Genomic DNA, 13278 nt, shown 5'->3' with positions numbered 1-13278 from the left:
CACTGACTTATATCTGATGAACAACTGTCCCATCAGGTTATGCAAAAGAAAAGCCTGAGTTTAATTCAGAGTAAAAAAACGAGGTGTTCAGCTTAACTGCACAGCTGTGTTTCCTTGTCTTAAGAGCACTGACTTGCCATGCAACCCTAAAAACTTGGTTATATGTCTTAGGCTACAATAGTGGGCCCACTCCTTTCCTTTGACCAAAATTCCAGTTTTGCCTTTTTAACATACCCAAATCTGCCCGGTTCTTGCACTGACATGGAAGATTTCCTGAGCTCCTGCAGGAACTGTAGAGATGAAAGTGACTGCCTTGGTCATCGATTATCATTTGCCAGGCTCTCTTAGCATTTGAGCCAGTATATCTATTTTTGTGTCTGCTGCCAGCTAACAGCTTCCACCCTCCAGACAGTAATGCCTGCAGTTCCTTCTGTGCTTGCTTCCAGATCTTGTTCCCTCCGTGAAACTTGTCCACTGAACTTGCTGTACTGGTATCTACTGTTGTTCCTGGGTGTCTTTCTCCCACCCATTCCCTGTTCCAGCTTTCTTGCTGCATCCCACGAGCAGGTCCCACACTTACAAGCTCTAAACCCAGCCCGGGGAGTCAAACCTGCCCTGTTGCCAAAGCCTCAGCTCACAGCCATGTGCTCGCTGCTTAAGATACAAATGATTGGTGTGGTGGTTTTTGTATAATAACGTAGCGGTTGTAATACTTCTCTCAGAAGTGGCTGAATTTGGGTTTGGGTTCTCTTTCTCCTGAGGGATATTCAAATCCACCTGTCCCTTCCCAGGCTGTAGGCAACCTCTCAGCCCTTCCTATTGAAGTTGTGCCACTTCAGTTGTGCTGAGAGGATTCATAGAGCCAGAGAGGAGAAGCAAGTGGGAGCCTGACTGCAGCTTACCGGTAGGGACCTCCCCTGAACGGAGGTGGGGAGCAGGTATCTGGCACCATTCCTAAACCTGCTTACTAAACATTTTGTGTTAAAACATCTCTGGATAAAAATCAAAACTAGCCCTGGAGGCAGAGTCCAAACCCAGCACCTATCTGAGCAGGGAGAAGTTGAAACCACGTTACGCTGGCGGCAGGTGCTGTTTTCATGCCACCCCAACCACTCCCTCCTCCTCCAGCCATGTCTTTAAATGAAAGCTGGGGTGGCTGCTCTCTCAAACTGACTCCAGAGCCATGTTGAGGAGTCTTAGCTGTGCTCAGGACTTCTCAGTCTCAAGTGGGCTTTCGTGTACCTAAGTGGTAAGATGTTCAGCTCAGCCAAAATGGTGAGATCTCAGCATGGAGTAAGAAAAACCTGAGGTACACAAATACCTTCTTTTGGTGAAAAATCTGGGTACCTGTGAACTCTCAGGCACCTAGTCAGTTATTTTCTTGGAGGAGGGGAGAAGTTGTGGTTAATTTGGAGTCTTAGACTTGGAAAATTTTCCCCATTATAATATTGTAGGTACTACTATGGCTCTGACCTTGTCTCAGAGTGAATTAAGAGCAGTTTTACTTTGAGACATGACTGAAGGACACACTGGTTTGACTTCAGCTTTAGAAGGTCCAGTTGTCTGTTTAAAATTACTTCAGTTTCACTGTAATTTAGAAAGTTTTGAATTTTTTTTCTTGTTATCTGTGGGTTCTCCTTGTGTAAGTCAAACGATACCCTCAGGACCCACAGTGTTTTACAAAATCATTTATGATCCTTTGAAGGACAAAGCACTGAGCACTGAGTGGTAATGGAAGTACTTGACAGATGAGAGAAAAGCAGGAAAAAATGTGTCCTTTGGTTGACTGGATGATGTTGGGATCTCTTTTAAGAGAGAGAACTGCTACTGGCAGCAAAGATACCCAGATGAAAATGTCTCTCATATTGTTTGGCTTAAGATTGAGTAGTTTTCATGGAGCAATTATGTTGTTGAAAGCTTATGGACCTATTCAAGTTGTTGATGGTGGGACTGCACTGCATAGGGAATGTATGCCTCCATGCTGTTTCAAAGGCTGATGTTTGCAAACTGAACCCTCTTCATATAGACCTTTATAAGACAACCATGCCAAAGTACAGCTGACCTTTCTCCTTGATTGCTCGAAATCCTCTTGCTTTCCTCTTCATTTCCCTCCCTGCGTAATATCTTTTCGTGTGGAACTCTCTCCCCCCCAGATCCGAAATTCTGCTGTGGGCCGTTGATCTGCTGTGACGAGTCCTGCATTGACTTCAAGGCTCATGGAGGATCTTCTATTCCCAGGACAGCAGGTACCAAAGATTTTCTTCCACAACGTAAAAAACCCCAAAGCTATAAATGTGCAGGTGTGTGCACTCCTGTTTCCCAAGCCCGTGCCTCCGTACTGCTCCACCTCTGAAAATCAGGGCAAAGGAACGCAGAAGAGTGTTTTGGGGCAGCAATTTCTGTGCGTGGAGAAGTTGCTGTGTTGTCTCCTCTTCAGCTGGAGGAGGTCAAGGCCATCGCTGTTGCAGACCCTTGCAAAGATTTGCTTCACAGGTTTGTACGTTGTGACTAGGGGAGTTCACATTATAATACCTGCTTTTTGTGGTGATTGCTGATTTGGGTTTTTATAGGCTTTAATTGACTGATGTTTTATCCTTGAAACCTGTTTGCTTTCCTTTGATGCACCGGCTCAGACATTGCTGTGTGAGTGGATGTATCAGAGATATTAACCGACAGAGTGAGGGATGTATTTTAGAGCTGTGGGCTTTTAACATTTTTTTTTCACGGCCTTGAGATTCCAACATTTTGGTGTCCTGTGGTGGACATGTCTTCTTATGATCATGTAGTGAAATGTAATTTCATTGTTTCCCCAAGCTCCTACCTGCTATAAGAACATTGCTTAAAGAAAGACAAAATATTTTCTCTTTTTATTGTTTCTTATGCAAAATAATAGCATGTAGAAAATCAGCTTACAGCATCCAAAAATGGTTTTGATTTTTAACAATCTCAGTTTTGTCCCAAGATGGTGCAGAGTCTGGAGGGACATGCAAAATGTTTCTGGATTTTGGAGGGAACATAAAACTCTTTTGCCTTCTGCGGGGTTCTGCTGCAAGGCAGTGGCTTATTCCCTCTTCAGTTATCCCCTCATTTCCTCAGCCATTACTTGTGCTAGCACTGTTCCTGTTAGCAAAGAGCCAAGTAAAGTTATAGATGTATGCATATGTATTGTGCTGTATGATGCAGCACAGATATTGGTTCTCTGAAGACAATTAACACTAGTCAAATATAAACAGAAATCTCAGTCAAAAGATCTACTTACTGTTTTACTATTGTTTCATACGCATTGAGCATTTGGGAATGAAAGAGAATTGAATGGAACATTTTTGGATGCCCAATAATATCAATATTACATCATGTTCATAATCTGAACTAAGGTTGATCTTGCTTCCTTTACTGTAGCATGTCAAAAGCAGTGGGAAAAATCTAAATGATCTTAAAAGTGAAAGTGACTCCAGTAGCTTTAAGACTGATAACTGGTAATGCCAGCAGTATTTTAAATGCTGAGGCAGGAACTTGCCTGCCTGAAGGAGTTCTTGTTTGTAAGATAAAAACCTCACATGGAGGCAGAGTAGAATAGAGTTTCTAATATATTTAAAGTAAAGAGCTGTGTAAAATATTCCCTATATTAGTGGTGACCATTCTAATGGATTCTCTTCTGCTTCTTAGCAGAAGAATCTGCAGAAGGAAACTGAAAATGTTTATTTCTATCAAAGCAAACATTAGTAAGGTTGTGTCTGATTCTGCTTTAAGGACCTTCGTTACTGAAAGAATTATCTTGTTCCCGCATTTCAAGGGGGTATTTTGTATTGCTTCAAAACCTTTTTGGATCTCTCTTTTGGCTTTCATTTCTGGTTAATTGACTCCTGCAAGACAGAAAAAGCATATTAATTTTTGTCTTGGGATCCGTTATGACCCAGTGTTTTGGCTTTTACCCAGTGTCTGGTGGGAGTGTGGATGTCAGCTGTAGTTATCTGATAACTGCGTACAATGCCCAGAGAGGCACTGAGATCAAGAAAGGATCTGCAGATTGATTTGTTGAAAGAACTTTTGCTTATTGTGGCAGCTGGTTACAGCAGGGATCAAAAGTTATGGTAGCTGCATTTTGGCATGGCCATGTGGTATCGTACAGGTTTTAGGTGACAGTGAAGATCAGAAAGTTAGTTAGTGATGTCATGTTGAACAGCGCACATCAGACTTGCTGTTTTGCTTTCAGAAAGATGGGATGATATTTTGGAAATGCTTAGTGTTGCCAAAAGAAATGAATAGGGTTTTGTCTTGTCCCATGTACTAGAGTTGACCCAAGTCCTCATTTCCCAGGTGTGTGCTGGGCCATCCAGCCGTCACAGCTCATGTGTTCAGTGGTCCTGGCAGATGAGCACTTCACTGAAGTTCCTTGTAATGTATTCACAAGAAGTGATGAAATACTCCATAAGAGGCCTCAAGGAATGATTAGCTTAATCTTCAATTATTTCCCACTGAGACTTGATGAGAAATCATTTGAAAAGGTAGACATGAGCTTTAATATAATCTGCCTTTACAGTTGTCATGAAGCAAAGTGTGCAGAGAGGAAAGATGTTGCAAGTGAAGAAAATCATGACATTAGGATTGAATATTTTAGACTGATGACTGTTAATGCATTGTTGGTCTCCTTGTGGCTTCAGCCACTGGAATATGGGTACAGGGCATTATAGTCAGTTTGGGGGAAAGAGCCCAAATATGTTGCACAAACCAGAAAACTATTGCTATTAGGTTAAAGCTGCTGTATATTAAAAAAGAAGAATATTTTCATTTATGTGGCTTATGAGAGTCTGACAAAAAACAGTCATACTTGGTATGCTCTTGGATGAGAAGGTTTGCTGATCAGGCTGTTGAGCTCTTTGGAAACCCTCAGAAAAACGGAAGTTACAGCCAGGTAGTTTTTACTCTTTTACGGTGAAGTAGGAGGTGAAGAGAACTGACCTCCGTAAGTCCTTTTGAGCAGCCTGATTGCTTCTAGTAAATAGTTGCACAAGACTGCCTCCCGTGGGAAATGCACTATTACTTTCTGTTTGCACAGCAAATGAAAAACTCTGACCACTTCTATAATTTAAGAGAATGAGATAATGCCTTGTGAGCTGACTTGGTTTTATCTAAATTGTTTAGTCTTGATCTCTCTGCTATCAGATAGTGGTTTGTTACTACTTTGGTTAAAAGTATCTCTGGCCCTACAGTCATTAAAGCTATTTTTTATAATCAAATAATCCCAAATTCCTGAGCAATTGAAGATTTGCTTAGAAGATGGGGATCCAAAAAGCTCCTTCTGGCTATGCAGAAGTCTGTCAATTTAATGTTTAGGAATGAAACGATAAGAATTCTCTCGTGCCATTCACATCTGCCACACTCTCCTCTCCCTATTTACATCTTCAGAGTGGATGTTCCTTACATCTGTGTTGTTTTAGGTTCCATATGTTTTAAGGTTCCCCTCCACACACACCTTGAAACATGTGGGTTAGGTTTCTTATTTATGCTGCGTGTGAACAACTCTTGTGGAATTTGGCAGGAAATAGGTAGGCTCTGCACTACTGAAAACTGGATCTGTAGCCCCTCAGTTTTCTTATTTTCTCACCTACTGGAGTAACTTTGCTGCAAAAAAACATTGAGTGCTCACTAATCTATCAGCAATCAGGGTCATAGTACCAATAGAATCATCAAGGTTGGAATGACCAACAAGATCATCTAGTCCAACCATCAGAGTGACCACATCACTCAGTGTGACGTCCACCCTTTTCTCAAAAACCTCCAGGGATGATGACTCTGCCACATTTAAAATAGTCTTATTGAACTCAGTGATCCTTGTGGGTCCCTTGCAACTAGAGATATTCTGTGACTCGCTTGCATGGTCTGCTCAGCTGGGGAATGGCTGGTGGTAGGTACCAGTATACAAAAGCTGCTGGTTTTGGTATAGTATCAGCATTGCATGCCTCTGCATCTGAATACTCAAATTGCAGTGGATATTTATATGCACGCAAATCATGTTTCTTTTCACTGTGTAAATGTATATTTATTCAAGGCATATCCTCTGGCTTACAAAACCAAATGCTGTGTTGAATGAAAAACTCCGGGGAGGATTTAAAATCACTGGTGGCAGTGGACAGCTAGTGTTGGAGGTAGAGGAATTTGCATCCACAAGCGGTTTGTGGGTTTGCATTTGTTCAGGAGAATTTATGAAAGGAGGCAGAGTGATGTCCTTGGCTTCTAAGCTGTAAGGCTGGCAGGAATACTTCTGGGTGCAACTGCTAGAAAGTATTTCTTTCATCCACAGACTGATGGGTTTCTTGTCTTTCACTGGGGCCATGGAAGGAAGTGAGTACACTCTCCTTGGTTTAGTGATAGCTGAAACAATAGAAGCTGATACACAAATCAGAGGAGTGTGTTAAAGCTGGAATATAAACTGAACCCTGGTGGCTGGAGAGTGACTGGAATGGAGCCGTGTGTGATAAACAGAGGATAGCCACAGAGAGGGAAAACAGCTGGAAAAAGCCAGGAGTCAATGGGAAACACGCAAGCAATTTCAATCCAGGCTTATGAAGAAAGCAGCAAGAGGAGATGTGGTGTCTCCAGGCAGAAGCCAGGCTGGAGGGGCAAAAGATGGATGCAAAAGATGGAAGAGGCCAAACCAGAATGTCCAGAGCAAAACTGGAACATCCCAGAGAAAATGAGTGGCTCTTATGCATTCTTCTAATGGAGAAGCTCACAAGACTCCAAATACTGGCAAGCCACTTAAAAGAAGCAGTGTTATATGTGTATCACAATACACCTTTTATGTTGAGATGGCTCCTTATCCTGCATTTCACAAGACGTGAGAGCTAGCACTTAAGTTGCCAGTTGTGTTCATCTTGGAGATGTGATCCACTGCGTTGGTAGCTGAAGAATTTGTGTAGATCATCTGAACCCAGGCAGAATCATCCCTGGGGGAAGCATTTGCAAATGCAGACAGTACGGGACTTCACCGGCCACATGGCTGCATGGCCTCTGTTGGGTGACATGGAAACACGTGCTTCTGCTGGAAACTCAGAGTGTTTTTGGCTTTCCCACAGAGTTTCTTATTGAGGAACTAAACTTTCCTGAAACACTCAGAGCACAGCATTGGGAATAAAGTCAAGACCAAGCACTACTTGCTATGATGATTCCAGTTGAGCAGTTGAATCCCTTTGAAAACCATGAGCATTTTTCATAAAAGGACACCAAAACCCTTTAGGGATGACTGGCAGTGCTTGGCAGTCTGTCCCAGGAATTGCAACTACCTCTTGCAAGACCTCAACTTCTACTAGCAACTACCTCAGCTGATAAGCTTAGTGTTGTGTGTGAATTTGGTTTTACTTACGTTTTTGGCAGCTCTCGGATCAGGCCAGTCTTTTACAAGTATCATTTGAACTTCATGGATTTAAACACTTTTCTAAGATTTCCATTCCTGAAGCTGCCTTGCAATAATACTCTAAACACCATTTACATTTTAGTATTTAAATCTTTTATGACTTGATATGGAAAATCTCCTGTGCCCTAAATATTTTATCTGAAGTATTTTTTTAATCCTGTAAACCTTCCTCTGCGGGTCTGCATAGCTGAGCAAAACTTAGCAAGGGGAAAAGAGCAGGGATAGCCTGAGTACGTCGAGCAGAAACCTAGGAGAGCTGGAGATGCTCCTGCGTTCCTCAGCTTGGCTGATGTCTTTGATTGTATGTTCTTTTTCAAAACTTGGGGCTGAGAGTCTCCCCATACTCTGCTCCCATTGAGGGCTTTGGCAGGGAGTCAGGAGGACGGCGAGGGGATGCAGACAGCTGCTAGGTGGATGCAGCGGGCTGCCAAGCCGGTAGCAAGCCCTGAGCAGTGAGGCTGAGCTTCTGGCAGGGGATTGCCAGTGACTTGCTCTGCAGATTCTCCAAGGCCGGTGGTTACTGGAAAAGGGCCCAAACCACTCTCTTTTCTGGAAGAGCAGCAGGCTAGAACCCATTTATTCAACACATCTGTGATGCTAGCTACCAAAACGAAGTAAAAACTTGCTTAGCAGGAATCCTGTGTGAATCCCAAACGCTTTACACTTGGCCAGATCTCATCTGTTTAAGCATGGGGGCTGAGCATCTCTCTAATGGATTGATAACCTCCTGAAGTATTTATTTTTCACAATTGCTGCCTTTGTGCTTCTGTTAGAAAGGGATTACAACGGCGGTATTAATTCTTGCTCTGGGGAAGAAAGGAGACCGTGGGCAGCAGAATCATGGACAAAACCCACTGCTATCATCTGCTTTTTCATGGCTTGGCTGCTTTTCTGCTGAGCTGCAGAAAAGTTGCTCAGCGCAAAGCAAAGGACAGACTTCTGTGCAACAAGGATTTTTTTATTTTTCCTCTGCAAAACATGTCAGATCTAAACTGCAGCAGATTAAAGGCTACATCTGAAATGCACTGTTTAGAATAAGTTCTCAGAGGAATTTACTTCTGAAAGAGAAATATTTGCATAGTGTTTTACGAGCAGTTTTTAATGAACGAGATGCTTTCTAGCACATTTTATTGTGCTGCGTGCTAGCGACCAAACATGGGTAAGAAAGCTTATTGACTAACCCCAGTATGTAAGCAGGACCAAAATAATTTCTTTTCAGTGGGATTCAGGAAACCATTCATTGGGAGCAGAGTGATTTTTCTTTGTAATCTGATTTGTTGCTTCCCTTTCAGAAAAGGAGCATGTCTGTTACTACATATTGCAGGGTTGCTCCATGTGCTAAGAAACTGCAAATGGTTTCTGAAGGGCAAGCAAATCTCAGAAACACTCAGCTTGCCATCAGTTGAACTGGGAGTGTGGGACATAGAGCCGGTCTTTGCTCCCTGTACTAAGGAGCTGAGCAATTACCAATCAGATGAAGTTTACCAAGAGTAAGTGCTAGATTCTGCCCCCTCTGCTTTCTGCTGTGTGGCCTCACCTCAAGCACTGCATGCTATTTTGAGCACCACAGTGTAGGAAGGGCATAAAACTATTAGAATCCAAAGGAGGGCTGTGGAGATGGGGAAAGGTGAGGAGGGCAAGGTGTATGAGGAGTGGCTGATCTCCCTTGGTTTCTTCAGCCCACAGAAGAGACTGGGGTCTGAAACACAAGTCCCTGCAAAACTGTAAGACAAAACAAAAACTTAGTACCATAACTTTTGATCTAATTACTAACAGCATTCCAATCTATACCTGGTTTCTCCAAGCAGTGAATTCCCTGGGTTCCCTTCATCCCATGAGATTTTTCTTCTAAAGTTCCACATATTTCTGATTCCCCCCTGTCTGTTGCTAATGATTCCTGGTCTGACTGGTCTCACCATGAAAACGCTGAAGCCCCATTTCCCACCTTGTGTTCGCCCTGCTACCTCTCTCTATCCTTCTCTCTGACTGAATATCTGTGCAAAGCTGGCTTCCATGGTTACTACTAAAATAGGCAAAGGAGATTATTTTGGTCAGAATCTGTCAGTTCAGCAAGATCAAATTGTTTTTGGGAAATGATTCTGATTAAAGTGAAATTCAAGCAGGATGTGGCCTATCAAAATGAAATCAAAGACCTTTCCAGCTTCTTCCGACACATAGATAACTGTCCTTCTGGGCTGCCTGCTTTGACAGCAGGGAAACCTGCCCCAAAGCCCAGTAGCAGAGTGTTTGTGTGGAAATGTTCATTTTTCCTATTCTTTTGGTCTAAGTTTTAAATCATCAAGATCTTCTCTGCAAAGAAGGCTTGCTTTTTCTCAGCCCTGTGTATCTTCCCCTCAGCCAGCTTCTTTCAGAGCACTCACTGCTGTTGTCAGACTTCTTTGCAGGCATAAAACATTTATTTTAGATGTACATAAAAGCTCTTCAACCATTCAGTGACCTTTGCTCTGTAATGTATTGCGGTGACTTGTCCATCCAGGTCTATGCTGTTCTCACTCTATTGTTTCCCTTGTTGTTTGTCCTTGTTAGTTTGTAGACCTTCTGACAAAGTGGGCTGTCCTTTTAATGTACTGTGAGATGCATACTGTAGTTCCTCAGTTTGAATAAATCCTTTCTGTCTTTGCAACAAGACCTTAAAGATCATCAAGATCTGACCTCCTGCCATGGTCTGGTTGCTCCCTTTCCTGTTTATAACCTCCCTTCAAGTACTGGAAGGACACAATGAGGTCTCTCCAGGAGCATCCTAAAATGTGCAGAGAGCTTTTTTTTGAGCTTAAAACTCAGTATCTCACTGCAATGTAAGCACCAACTGCTTTTGTTTTTAAACAGGTGAATACTTTTATACTTTTTGAAATGTGTCTGCACTGAAGTAACCAGAGGATGACTGTATGCTCTGCAGTGACAATCCTGTTTCAAGGTTTAGTTATTGCTCGCTTGTGTTACTCTCTCATGAGCCATGCATGCTCATGAAGCATTGACAGTCCTGTGCCTTAAGCAACCTTGCTTTCTACGTCTTGCCCAAAACACAAAAGAGTGCAAACAAGCTTGCTATTTGATTTATATATGACACTACAGGACACTCTACTGAAACACCCATGCACCCTCCAGCAGGGACCTTTTCCTCTCAACAGCACTGCTCAGAGGCTTTGAGCCTGAACAGCCTAAAATGGCGTTTGCTGACAGTGTTGCTAAAACTGGGTTCAGATCTTAAAGTCTTGGCTGACTTAAAAATAACCCAAAGTAATGTACTTTCATTTCTGAAATCCAAATAGGCAGCTGCCTGTGTCAGCACCTCTGTAGAGGCAGCCATCCTTCTGGATATCAGAAATAAATTGCAGAAATATCTTAGACTGTCACGGAATAAATTCTATCTTGCCATGGAGGTGCTGCCCAACTTCTACCACAGTCCTTAACATCAGGATCAGACATGCTCTTGTGTAGTCACTGTTTAATGACTGAGGGTTTGTGGGCTGAGCTCTGATGGTTGACTATAACTGTTATCTTCTTGCAAATGCCAGGAAAAAATCCTTACCCCAAAGTTTGGTGAAAGGAATTTTTATTTGGCATGCATTATCCCACACTTGCAAAGCTGAAGGCTGTGTATGCAGTCAGTGCAGATCACTGAAGTATTGTCAACAGATATGTGAGGATTTGAGAAGCTGAACTCTGTGGTAGAAACATCTATAGGTGAATTTCATTAGATCCCCATCTGCTCTTTTGTGCACTTGGGTTTTGTTAATGTGGTGGCAAAATTGTTTAAGATTTGGGATGTCTGGCTAAGAAATCAATCCCAGCTAAAAGAACAAACCTTTGTACCAGAAGGTAGCAGTCTCTGGTTGTTTCCAGCTCTTACCTCTGAGCTCAGATAATACTGGGTGTACCACTCCTACAGACTCCTCCAACATCCATCTCTTCAAATCATCCCACACTTACTGTTTGGTTCATTCTTAGAATTGTGGCAGTTAGCAAGCCACCTGAGTCCATCTCTCCCAGGGATGGCTTTGGTAACTTTGGAATTGTTGTTTTCCTTCACTTCTTTTTTTTACTTCTGAAGCAATTGGGTCTCTGTGATTACTAGGTAGAGAACCAAGGGGAGATGCTGTCCGTATGCTCTCTTATTATGATCATAGTTAATAAAGCTTATCTCTGACCTGTCTTAAATTATTCCTGTATTGTCACACTCTTGGTGTCCTGATATTGGCTGACATTATCTTTAAGATTACCATGAAAGCTGTGGGAGATGTTACTCAAGCTAATATATGATTGCAAAAAAGACAGCATGTTTAGACAGTTAGTGGAAAAGATCATTAGGTTCATGATTTCTTGAGCTCTTAGAAACAGAAGTGTGCTGAAAGGAAGGGCATGAATGAGATCTTCAGGTACACTGAGGTGAATGTTCTTCTGGACTTGTCACTGCACACAGGGAGGGACTGTGAAGAGGAGAATGGAGAAAGCATTCAGCTACAGAGGGAGGTTATTTACAGAGGTGTTCTCAGTAGCTCTGGTATTTATTTCATTGGCTTCTAAGAGGAACAGCATCCTCACTATGAGAACAGTAACCGCTTCAGATGCTTGTGGGGTACTTGGTGCCAGGCTGGTCCTCAGGCTGGTGCTGGAGGGCTGTGGGGTCATTGGAGATAGCCAGGTGGTGCATGTGAGTGATGTGCATCAGTGCATTCGGTTTGGCAAAGGAGCAGCTCATCTGGCTAGCAGTTATGCTTGGATTGGTGACCAACCTGTCCTGAGGTAGATGACCAGTCTTATCTGGCTGGTGGATTAAAGTTACTATTAGAGCTCCTTCCCCAAGTCCCCCAACTCTGGGGACTGAGAACTCTCCCATTACAGGATCTCCTTCCTCTCAGGTTTGTTCCTCTAGACTCAGTGTCCAGGATAAGGGGTTAGCAGCAGATCTGCAGAGCTGTTAGCAGAGAGGCGTATTTTATAGAGAGGTGTTTTTTTCTTTCCTTGGCTCTGGGGAGAACTTTAGGGAGGATTTCTGGGGTAAAAGAATCCCTTTTCTTGTTTTCAGGTCCAGACTGGCAAACAGGCACTACACCAACCACTGGGCATGTGCCCTTCAGCAATGCAGAGGAGTCAGAGTCTCTATTATTAATAGTGATGACTTTCTCAGAGGACGGGTTAAAAACTTGAGTCTTGGAAACTTAGATTCCCTTCTGGTGCTGAAGGGAGGGGAATAAGGGAGGCATTATTCGAAAGCATTTCTTTTATTTAACAGATGTTAAATAGCGCTATGCCACTATATCAATCTGTCAATTAACCCTAATAGGAAACAGCATAGAGAGAAGAGATGTGTATTCAGGGCAAATTGTGGCCTCCCTTCCATGGGGGCACAGCCCCGCAGGCAGGGCTATGTGGAAGGAACAGTCCCACATGTGCCCAGCACATGTGGATGAGAAGAGGAATGTCTGTGGACCAACACAGAATGAACTGGCTGCAGCTGGACAGGCTTTCTGTCCCACCGCGTTCTGATGGTTGAGCTAGAAACTGGATTAAAAAAATCTTTAAAGCAGAGACGATGCATAACTTTCCCCCCACAGCAGTGTTTATCACTGTTTTCACAGTCCAGGTGGATTAAAAGCTGGAGGAGAATAGAATATTAAAGGCTGAAAAGTAACCTTTTCTTAGTGGTGTACATCGGCCCCTGAACAGCCCCAGTCTCTCTTAAAAGAGACACACGGTGTTTTCCTCTTCAACACCATATTTATTTCTTAAACTTGTCCTGGCTATGGATGTAGTCAACAGAATTTGGTACGATTGAACTGATAGAGCTGCATGGAGCCCAAGGTTAAGTGATGGGAATTTCAAAACAAAACAATAAATTAATA

At 42.8% G+C, this 13278-nt stretch overlaps 1 protein-coding gene across 1 annotated transcript in view; it reads left to right on the top strand.

The window, feature by feature from the left end:
- The first annotated feature begins 1995 nt into the window (after positions 1-1995).
- The window catches only part of MSANTD1 (Myb/SANT DNA binding domain containing 1), a 28433-nt gene continuing 17150 nt past the window's right edge, over positions 1996-13278 (top strand). The window contains exon 1 of the mRNA XM_085221929.1: positions 1996-2246. The gene's annotated coding sequence lies outside the window, so the exon portion shown is untranslated. The remainder of the gene's footprint in view (positions 2247-13278) is intronic.

The sequence above is a fragment of the Meleagris gallopavo genome, chromosome 4, assembly GCF_905368555.1.
Source record: "Meleagris gallopavo chromosome 4, MGAL_WU_HG_1.1, whole genome shotgun sequence".
NCBI lineage: Eukaryota > Metazoa > Chordata > Aves > Galliformes > Phasianidae > Meleagris > Meleagris gallopavo.
Note: the sequence above shows the minus strand (reverse complement) of the source record. Positions and strands in the feature narration are given on the sequence as shown.